Genomic DNA, 12,095 nt, shown 5'->3' with positions numbered 1-12,095 from the left:
TATTGGTAATTTAAGAATGAAATTTTTATTTTTGTGTCAGACTGGTAAGAGGTTGGTCCATTTTATGCTCTTTTCAAAGAGCCATATTTTGGTTTGATTTTCTCTATTATTTTCTGTTTTCTATTTGACTCAATTTCTGCTCTTTATTATTTTATTGCTTTGGATTAAATTTGCATTTCTTTTTCTGAATCTCTCAGGCTGGTCTCTGAATCGCTCAGGCTGGTCTCTAACTCCTGGCCTTAAGCAATTGATCCTCCCACCTCAGCCTCCCCAGTAGCTTGGACTACAGGGCGAACCACCAGCCTGTAGCTTCCGGCTCTTTTCTAGTTTCTTAAGGTGGAAGCTTCCATCCTTGATTGGAGGCTCTTTTTTTCCTTTAATGCTATACATTTCCTTCTAAGAACTTCTTTAGCTATATCTCATGATGAAATGTTGTGTTTTCATTTCCATTCAGCTTAAACATATGTTATAATTTTCCTTGCGGCTTCCTCTTTGTCTAATGACTTTGAGGGTTTTTTTGATTGGTTTTGTTTTGGTTTTTTTAGTAATATGTTGTTTAATTTCCAAATACTTAAGGGTTTTCTAGATATTCTTCATTTTTTATTTCTGACTTAATTTTTTAAGGTTCAGACAAATACTTAGTATGAGTTCAGTTCTTTTGACTTTATTAAGGTTTGTTTATGGCCCAGAATAGAGTATCTTGGTGAATGTTCCACATGTACTTGTAAGGATATGTATTCTCCTGTTGTTGGAATATTCCGTAAGTGTTAGTTAGGTCAAGTGAACAAATGCTGTTCAGCTCCTCCAAATCCTCACTGATTTACTATTTATTCTATTGATTAATCTGAGAAGAGTATCAACGTGTTCAAGTAAAAGTTTGGATTTATCTTTTACTTCTTTCAATTTTATCATTTTTGGCTTCATATGTCTCTAGGGCCTCTTATTAGGCACATACATACTTAGGATTCATAGATCCTGTGCAATAATCCTTTAGTCTTATCTCAAAATCTCTAGCTCATGTTTAGAAACCATTGGTGTATTAGAAAGGATGTCCAATTTGGGTTGATCCAGAAGCCCCAGCCACCTACCACTTCTCTGCCACTTTGTAGCTATGGTGAAATCTTTTACTCCCTCTCATTTTCCTCATCTGAAAAGCAAATTACGATTATTATGCTTACAGGATTGATGTAAGAATAAATATAAAACAGACCAGGAGAATACTTGTTACAGAGAAACCACCATTAAATGTTTATTGAATTTAAGAGTTGCCAGACAGTGCTTGTTGTCTTTCTGCTTCCTTCTTGCTCTCTGTACCCTTCTCTCTCTGCTCGGGCGGGCGGGGAGCCTGCAAATTCTATTTCTTAGACTCTCTTGTCATCTGTATTCCTGATAAATTCTGCTAAAGAGAGGTACTGGGCTGGGTAGGCTGGCTCACGCCTGTAATCCCAGCACTTTGGGAGGCAAAGGTGGGAGGATCACTTGAAGCCAGGAGTTCTAGTCCAGCCTGGGCAACAGACCCCATCTCTACAAAAAGTTTAAATAAATTAGCTAGGTGTAGTGGTGCATGCCTGTAGTCCCAGCTACTTGGGAGGCTGAGGCAGGAGGATCACTTGAGCTCCGGAGTTTGAGGCTGCAGTGAACTATGATCGTGTCACTGTCCTCCAGCCTGGGCAACAAAGTGAGACCTTGTTTCTAAAAAAAAAAAAAAGAGAGAGAGAGAGGTACTGGTGAGAGAATGGAATCTTCGGAGAAGACAGAAAACAGAGCCAGTCTTTCTGTCTGTCTGTCTGTCTGTCTTTCTCTCTCTCTCTCTCTCTTTCTTTCTTTCTTTTTCTTTCTTTCTTTCTTTTTCTTTCTTTTTCTTTTTCTTTAAACAATCTGCTTCCTCAGGCAGTGATGCAGCAGCAGTGAAGATGTTTATATGTGAAAGTGCTGAGACTTAAACCCAGGTATTCTCACAAGTCTTGCAGTGTTTCTCCAATATCCATGTATTAGTTTTTTATGACTGCTATAACAAATTACTATGAATTTAGTAGCTTAAAATCACTCAAATTGATACTGTTCAGAAGCCCAAATGGGTCCCACTGGGCCAAAATCAAGACCAGGCCTGTTTATTCCTGCTAAATATGTCAAAACCAGCTGACTCCTAAAGTATAATTTACATTTAAACTTTAATTATGTTCTGTAGTTGAAAATTGCAGGCTGGGCTAGAAAGTCAGCAGGGCTGCATTTCTTTCCCCAGCCCCCAGGGCGAGTCCATTTCGTTGCCCTTTCCACTTCTAGAGGCTGCTCACATCCCTTGGCTTGTGGCCCCCTTCCTCCATCTTCAAAGATAGCAACACTGGGTCGAGCGCTTCTCACGCTGCCATCTCTGTGGTTTTCTTGCTGTCTCTCCTGCCTCTATCTGTATACTTTAAGGACTCTTAATTTACATGAGGACTACCTGGGTAATCCAGGATAATCTCCCTATTTTCAGGTCATCTGACAAGCAATCTTAATTCTACCTCTAACCTTAACATCCCTTTGCTGTGTAGCATACCATATTCAAGGTTCTGGGGATTAGGATGTGAACATCTTTGGGTGGGAGGGTCATAATTCTGCCTATCACACCCCACTGTATCTCTTTTTTAAAAAAGCTAATTTAAAGAAGATGAAATATTGAAGAATACAGGGTTAGCAGTCACTCCTGCTATTACAGCTAGACAGCTATTGTTATTGCTGGATAATATTTAGAGATAATAAGCTATGTCCACCCCTTCTTAACATTCCAGCAGGTAGCTAGCTCTGTGTTCATTGTCTCAGGGAAGACATATGGCAGGGCAGAAAGCGGAACTATTCCCCAAGTCTTTTTGAGTTTTGCTACCCAAAAGCTCAAGTCCTTAGGAGAACTTAGTAAGTTATAGTAAGAGTGTCACAAAGAAACATGAATGAAAAAATATTTTCTCTAGACTTTAGGGCTGGTGGCAAGGGCTGGGGAATACTGGGGAGAGAGAGACTAAAAGAGGGGAAGGTCATGATTGCAAGATCAGTGAAGACTGTTTTCTGCTCCCAGGCAACACCGTTGTGTAGTCCACAAAACCCGGAGAGGAAAAGCAGTGAATTGTGTTCGGACAGATGAATTATCTGAAAGAGCCGTGGAGCTGAGCTACCACCCAAGGAAGCTGGGTAGTGGGAACTTCAAGTACTAAGGCATTTTTCTCTTTGACCTAGGGTAGATTGGAGCATGGCTTAGAGTTAGAAATTAAGTTTTATAAAAAAATCAAAGAAAATTATATTTAACATTTTTGTTTGTTGAATGGCATTCACACCTCATACTTCATAGCTAATTTACCTGAAAATAATTTATTCTGCCTGAGTTCACAAGTAGACTGCTTCCGTATTGAACAATGTTGATGAAGAGTAAGAATAAGAGTTGTCTATGCATATCTCTCTTAGCACTCCTATGACAAATAAAACTTACTTAAAAATCTTCAACTGTAGAATATAAGTCCAAATGTAAATTATACTTTGGCAGTCAGTTGGTTTTGACCCATTTTAGGTGGAGTAAACAGTTGTAGTCAGGACGAGCCAGGGAAGATTTAATCTAAACCTGCTTAAAAATTTTCCTCTAAAGTCTAATATTATAACTCGATAACATTTTTACAAACTCTTTACTTTCCCTTAAAAGACATTCTCTAAAATTGCTTTTTGGTGGGTAATGACAGAATTTTAAATGAATAGCCTAAAATGGTGTTGCTTCATTTTCAATACTATATTCCAGAATGAAATTAGAGTTATTTTAGAGTAAAGATTATTTCTTGAAAACTCAAGTTTAACTGAAGGAAACTAGAAAGCACGTTGGTAAATCTGAATTGAATGATTTGAGAATCCTTCCATCATCACTCTGTACTAAAGAAGTAAGCTGAAGAAGGTGCTGGCTGTAGGCTAGTACTTTTAAATGAAAGTTTGATGCCGTGTGCGTTACAAATACAGATGCTCCTCTAATCAGGTGGGTCTACGTCTCGATAAACCCATCGTAAGTTGAAAATATCATAAGTCAAAATACATTTAATGCACCCAACCTACCAAACATCATAGCTTAGCCTAGCTTACCTGAAATGTGCTCAGAATCCTTACCTAGGCTATAGGTGGGCAAAAATCATCCGGCAACACAGCATACTGTAGAGTATCGGCTATTTACCGTGGTGATCACACGGCTAACTGGGAGCTGCAGCTCCCTGCTGCTGCCCAGCATCTGGAGAGAGGGCACTGGACCGCATGTTGCTAGCCCAGGAAAACGTGGAATTCAAAATCTGAAGTACAGCTTCTACTGAATGTGGATTGGTTTTTGCTACTGTAAAGTCGAAAAATAGTAAGCAGAACCATCGTAAGTCGGAGGCCATCTATATTAAACTGACTACTGTAAAAGCAGCTATCACAAAACCACAAACTTCTCCCTAGGTTTCCAGAACCTATCATGTTGTTTTACATATTTTATACATTTAGTACATGCTTTGAATGAATTTCTTCATGAATAACTGACTGAATGAATTGGACTAATTTATTTTGTATCATTTATCTATAAGAAAGTCCCTGGCACATGGTTGACACTTAAAAGTCTTTTTAGGTTTAATGAAGGAAAGAAATAAACTGAACATGGCAACTCAGTCAGTAAGGTCAGGTGTTTGTTGTCTTTAGGAGGCTGGAGATGTCTGTATGCTCAAGACAGCCCTTCACACCTGCACCAGCTGGTGCTGTGGGCTCTGGAGGAATGGAGCAGAAAGGAAGGAGTGTCGATGTGAGATGGTGTAGCTTTGTGCATTTCTCCTAACCTCTCTGAAACTGTCCCCTCATTTGTGACATGAGAACCACAATACCAACTTCACAGGGTTGCTTTGGGGATTAACCAAATTTATACATGAGGTGTGACACCCTTTGCAGATGTTAAATATTGTTATTTGTTAGAGAAAGACAAAGGTAATGAGATTATGACAGTGCTTACCTTTTCAGGAAAAAAAAAGTATGAAAATACCTAATGATTTTGTTCTTGAAGCTAATATTTAATTAATTTGGATCACTTAATTGATTTATAGGATTACATTTTCTAGGTGTTATGCAAATTCAGTAGAATTGTGTGCTCCCATAAATCTAAACTATGTCATTGTCAGTATCCCTTTAATACTCTTAGCCATCTCCTACTCAAAGTCACTTAGCCAACTTCTTAAAAACTTTGATAATGGGAAAAAAATGATTCATAGTTATCATCAAGGTAGGTTAACCTAATTGCTTTTGGGACCTCAAACCATTCTCCATTAGTAGCTTCTCTGTGCATTTACTAAGACAATGAGAACAGTAAATTACAAAATAATGACAATGCATTAAGGGTGAAATTAAAAATACATTTTACATAAATATTTGAGATTATGAACCTAAATGAAACATCAAGACTGTGAGTTTAAAGACCTAAGAAGAGTTAATGGTAAAAGATTTGAAGTGTTTTGAAGAGAAAGTGAAGGTGACAGGTTATGTCCTAATGATCTTCAGCCATCTCAGCACAAGAATTTTTGAATTTGGAGGGAATATAGAGATAACCTTTAAACCCAGTTGCAGCACTTTTTTAATAGATGGAAAGACTGAGGCCAAGAGAGATTAAGTGACCTATCCAAAGTTTAACAGCTGGAAGTAAATAAATATTTAACAGCTGATAATAAATATGGAGGCAGTGGTACAGAACAGCATGAACTCCAGACAGCAGGGACTAGGTCTATGGTACAGTATGTACTAATGTTTTCTGACTTCATAGATTGGGTCAGTGAAGAAAAGATACAGATGTTAATATGTGGTCCTGGTTAATATTTTCTCCAATTATTTATTCACTGAAAGCACGGTGGTGTAGTGGAAATCTGGCTCTGAAAGTAACAGTTTGTATAACCTCAGGAAAATCTCATGGTCTATAAGATTCTGGGTTTCTTTTTTCTTTTTTTAATCTGCAGAGTAGAAATAAATAATGTGTATTACCTACCCGGTGATCACAACGTATATGTAGAATCACTTGGAAAACAATAGCTTATGTCCAAAATGTCATTTTTTCAATAACAAACTCTTACCTGTAAGGGTGCTCAAGTATTTGGGCCATGTGACCGTGGCATTAAATGAACTGGCACATAGTTGTGAGGCACCTTAATGTTTGTGATGAGCTGTAGTGGTGGGGACATGGTGACAACTGTCTGAGGCCTTTCTCCCCATAATCTCCAGCTGCCCTTTGCTGTGACACTGCATTCCCTCTCCCTGGACTTGCCCCAAAGCATGCATGATGATTGCTAATTTATAGTAACGGTTCATGACCACACAATTGGAGAAAGTCAGTCTCTGTCGAATGATTGTAAGGAAGATCTATTTTAAAGACATACTGATTTTGATATTTTAGCAGCAATTAAACTCGGAATTTTTAAATCTCTTTATTTTTCCTTTCACCAGAGTAGTTCTCAAGAGGGAGAGCTCTGGTACTGCTCCCCTAGAGACACTGGGGAAAATGTGGAGTGTTGTCACAGTGACCAGGTGACACTATTCGTGTTAGTACTAACATCTTGTAGCATGTCAGAAAGTTTTACACAGGGAAGAATTGCCCCGCCCACTACTGGGTCCGTCTTTCTCTGAAGAGGGGTGTCATGACAGTCCAGAATCAAAAGCCCGGGGCTTTCAGAGTTCTGCCCCACTGAGACAGCATGCTTCAGTGCACAGAGCGTGTCCCCACTTACACACATCTGGCTTTGAAATGTGGACCAACCTCTCGCCCTAACTGTATAACCTTCAGCACATCACCTAGTTTCTGTAATGCTCCGTTTTCTCCCATTTATGAAGTTGGAATAATAATGCAGAACTTTCAGGGCTGTTGCAAGGACTAATTCCATGATGTATATATATGCACATGGAAGCAGCTTGGTAAATGTTAGTCTCCTCCTTCCCACGAAGAGAGGCACACAAAGTTATTCCGCATGGATGCTTGCTTTAAAAGAGAGGGAGGACTGGATCCAGCTGTTTCTGCGTAACTGCAGAGACACAGAGTTCCCCCTGGGCCTCGGTGGCTCTTCCACAGCAGACTGACTGGAATCCCACTGGCTTTTTACGAAAGCGGGACAGGATCAAGCCTTCGTAATCTGGAATGGTTCTCCTGGCTGTGTGTGACAGCGATTTGAAAGGCCCCCTCCCCACCTTGGGCGCAGTGCTGCAACGTATGTGGAGTGCCCAGGTTCTCCCGTTTGGGTGCCGGGGCCCACCCAAGAGGAGTGGGGTTAGAGGCCACAGCAAGTAAAGGAAGGTGCTGGGGCTGGGTGCTGGCAAGCACGGGTCGTAGAGTACGCACGTGTCTAAGCCAACACTGCTGAAATCTGGAGCAGCAGAGGTTTCCCGCAGAAGCAGAGCTCTCCGCCGGCCTCAGAACAATGATTTACAACGGCTTTCAATTGCCATGCCGGTGTCTGGCCAGAGCCGCGTCTCCAGCGTCACCCCCTCCTCCCCATATAGATTAGGCTTCCACTAAGGTGAGAGAATTTCTGTTTTTTTTTTTTTTTTAATCTTAACGCTCATTCCTTGGTCCTTTGGCTTTTAGACTTTTGCCACAAGGCCTGTTTTTTCCTCTCTAGGATGCTGTCTCCACCCCCACTTTTGCCTGGCAACTGTCTTTTAGGCCATGCCATTTTCTCAGGAAGCCCACACTCCTCCTGGGTGTCCCTCCTATGTGCTTTCACTATAGGAATTAACTAACTAATCGAATGTTACGCTCACATTATGTAGTGAGTATGAGTATTAGTCTCACAAGTAAGATATTTTATTTTCTAATACTCAACTTTGTATCTGGCTCTACGCTCCAATTCCACCAAGCAAGAGGAAAAATTTAACCTCGGAACTTTCCAGAACTTTACTTCAGAGTTCATCTTCACCCCAGGGTTAAGCTACAGTTCCAGGAGGCAAAGCACGAGGCGGGATGGGGTGGTGGGGCATGCAGTTCTTGGTAACGGGCGCTCACAGGAGTTCTTGAGAAGCTACTGCCCCTGTCTGTAGCGTCCCTGCGGGTCCAGCTTCTCCCCGCTGCCCACAGGCTCTCCAGGGACACAGGAATCTGGCGAGGCTGACTTGGTATTCCTGGCCTGGGCATTCCATGCCACGTCTCCTTGCCAGCATTGCTGCAAAACAGGGCAGGGGTCTCTGCTCCCTCTTCCCAAAGAACTTCCCCCGTACCTCCTTTTCTCTCTAGCCCAGAAACGTCCGCAGTAGATTTGGAGGGAGAAGTCCTAATCTCCTCCTTCACTATTTCTCCTGATTTCTCCAGCAGAAGCTATTTAAGACTGAACTTTCTTTTCCACCTTTTACTTCCTTAACAAACCTCTAAATTCTGTAAGGGGTTTAAGCCTTCTAGAAAACAAAGAATTCTCCCCTGAGGCAATGAGTATGCAGCTGATTCCCTATTTGAAGGCTGAATGGAGAGAAAACAATAGAAGGGGAAAGCCTCTTAATATCCTAAATATTACCCAGGCACACCTCTGTGCCATTCACTGCCAAGTGGAGGGACATAGGCCTAAGTAAATAAGCAATTAAAACACACTCTTGCTTATCCAAATCCTAGAATTTATCACATATTATAAATCATTCCATTAATTTTACTCCGGCATTTATTTTTGGTCTCCTCGTGTCTCCTATTACCTTCTCCAAGATCTTTTAAATGTCCCACACCAGACTTCACTACTTGGATAAAGCCTATGTCCAAATTGGAGTGTTAAAAATAATGAAACCAAGGGAAGCAAAGCAAAACTCTGTTTCTTCTCTCTGTCATGTGAAAGGTATACACATAAGTAGATTTACTTTTTCTATGAAAGAACGCCCTCATTACAAGCCCTGATACAGAATTACATCAACTTCCATTAAGGAAAAAGGGTATTTTTGTCACATCTTCTTTTTTTGGTATAATTATTTTACTGCCTTCCAGAAAAAAGAAAATAAATAGCAATAAATACCCACGTGCACTTAAAAGTAGATTTCATACCCTTTAAAATTACACATTCTGTTGTTTTTAATTACCAAGTTTAATATTGCAGCATATAAAGTTCTTTTTTTTTTAAGGAAATATTATCGTCACTTAATTCACTGCACTTGTCTGTTCGTTCATGCAATCTTGCTCCAGCAGCTGGTGGAGGCAGAGCACTTCCTTGGGAGGCACTTGTATCATGTTTATGTGCATATTAATGAAACTCTACAACTTTCCTATTCTAACTTAAACACTTCGCTGCCACTTCAGCTGATTATGGCCCTGGATAATTGCCACAGTGAATCCCATATTTAGTGGAAACAAAATATATTGATGACAAACATGTTTCTTATCAAAAGCCAGAAAGATGGATCTGAATTCAGATTGTGCAGTAAAAACAAGTATGTAAACTCATTATATAGACAAGATGCAAATTTACAGAGCCTGGGAAAAATGATGAAGACAATTTCAAATTGGAGGGAAGAGGCAGCATCAGGCCTCATTATTATAAAAGCTTGGCTAGAAAATGTTTTTGAGAGCATGCTTGCATGGAGGTGAATATTAAGTCATCGAGTCCCCTGGGACATGGTGGAGCGAGTGCCCAGTGCATGTGGTGGAGCAGCTAATGGACTGGAATCATGGTGAGCATGATTGTCATTCCTCCTGTGCCTCTGTTCCAGCCATAGCTAATCAGAGGATTAAACGGGTAATTTAAGGCCATGGGTTTCCTCTTTATATGGTTGAGGTGGCTGTACAGTTTAAAACCATGATTCCATCTTCACATGCTATGTACCTACCCTCCGTTGTGTGTTCTGTGCATATAGGAGTCTTAGCCCAAACCAAGCCTCCAAGACTACGCTCAGAAAGACAGAGAGAAACGCATAGGCTAACTCCTAATTTTCTTTGAAATCCTGCCTGAAAAGTGACTTCTGTGGTAGGCTCCCCAAAAGATACCCATGCCCTGACTCCTGAAACCTGTGACTGTTCCCTTTGATGACAAAGTTAGGGCTGTGCAGATGTGATGTTGAGATGGGGAGATTATCTTGCATTATCTGGGTGGGCCCCAAATGCTAGCACATACAGACTTAGAAAACGGAGGCAGAGAGAGATCTGACCAGACAGAAGAGGAGAAGGCAATGTGACTTGGAAGGAGAGAATGGAGCGATGAGGCCACAAGCCCAAGATTGCTGGCAACTACCAGAAGCTGGAAAAGGCAAGGAACGGATTCTACCTGGGAGCCTCCAGAGGGTGCACAGCCAGGCCAAGACCTTGGTCTAAGCCCAGTGAAAGCAATTTTGGACTTCTGGCATCCAGAACTGTGAAAGAATATATTTCTGTTGTTTTAAGCCATCAAGTTGGTGATCATTTGTTACAGCAGCCACAGGAGACTATTAATAATAACAACTTCCTTCAGGCAGCCTGTGCTGACTTCTCAGTTTGGGGTTGGGTCCCTTTCCTACATGTCTTGACAGCACACAGTACTGATGGCACTGCTTAGTAATTTCTGGTTTCAGGATCTTTTTTCCCTGCTGAATGGAAGTTCTGTAAATGTAGGACCCCTATTATTCTTGTAAGAATAGGTTCTGGCATTGTATTTGGCACATGGTAAGTACTTATTAAATAATTGAGAAATCTAAATTTGTTGACATTATATTACTCAAACTTCCAATATTTAAAAATGACCATCTCAGTTTTCTAGAAGCGGTATGTGTGTGTGTGTCATTTATTTAAAGGGCCAAATTCCACAATCCTCCAAACAAGTTGCTACTTAAAAAGAAAAAAAAACAAACAAAACCTTCTGTTGGAAATTAGCTTATTTTTACAGAAGAACTGATATTTGGAAAATAATTTCATATTATAAAATCCTGCAAACTTTGAAGTTTGAGTAGTAAAACTGTGCATGTACTAGGATTATTTAAAGTTTCTTATGTTTGCTTTTCTAATTGGTCTATCTCACTCTGCCTTCCACATCTCATCACCAAAGGGGTTAAGTCCCAACTTGATAGAGGCACAATCACTCTAAAGTTTAGCCCTGTCTGTTTTCCTAGCCTCACCTCCCACAACTCACTGATACATAAACTTCTCTATTGCTCACCCAAGGGCACAATGTGATGTTTTGTTTTGTTTTTCTTGCTATTCAGTCATTTTCACTTGTTACTTTTTCTGCCTTCAAGGCTTTCTCTCATCTCTGCTTGCCCATACTCCTCATCCTGATTAAATGCCACTTTGAAACGTCACTACTCCAGTGTTGAATGATTTATGAGAACTCTGGTAGCCCTGAGCTGTACCACATGTTTTTATGACACAAAATGGTGGGAATCTCTTCACGTGTGGATCCCACGACTTCTCATCTTGCATAGAAACAAAGGTAGAAAGTTTGTTCTAACATGTTACTTAAGATAGATGTTCAGTAAATATTGTGTGATAAATTAGTAACACCTGGCATCCACTTGAACAGTGTAAGATTATTTGTTGAGTGCTCTATAACTAAACAAAGCATGTTCTACAGCAGTATTGTCCAACTAAAATGTCAAATAGTTGGTCTCATAGGATGCAGTGTCAGCAGGGTAGATAATGGACAGCTTATAACATAGGCAAGGCCTGGAGAAATGGTTGTGAAGTCTTCTGCTCACAGGAGGATGCATTTGATTGTTGGCTTTATTAGTAACGATAAGAGTAGCTTGGGATGTGAGCGAATAGTCATGAGAAGTTTTGGACATAGGAGAAGGGGTCTTGGGAATGGCCAAACTTCCTACCCTAATCTGGGTATGCAAGGTCGTAAAGTTGGCATACTTAAGAACTAATTTTTTTTTATCCTAAGCTAGTAAAATGAATATTTTGACTGATACAGTTGGCAGGATTTCCCACAGAGTTTATTCAACTTTTCCTGATTCTTTCCCACAGGACCAATACCCAAGTGATACTCCCCAGTGTTTCCTCTTCTACTTCCATTACTATTAGAGCACTCACTGGGACATGAGCGAAATTGATACATGCAATTTCTAACTACTTTCTAACTAAAAGGGAAGCTGCTATTTCTGGACTTTGTTTTCCCCTTCTTATAGGTTGGTGTATTGATATAGTGTTGACCCAG

The sequence above is a fragment of the Lemur catta genome, chromosome 1 (assembly GCF_020740605.2).
Source record: "Lemur catta isolate mLemCat1 chromosome 1, mLemCat1.pri, whole genome shotgun sequence".
NCBI lineage: Eukaryota > Metazoa > Chordata > Mammalia > Primates > Lemuridae > Lemur > Lemur catta.
The sequence above is the reverse complement of the archived record's forward strand: the minus strand, read 5'-3'. Positions refer to the sequence as shown.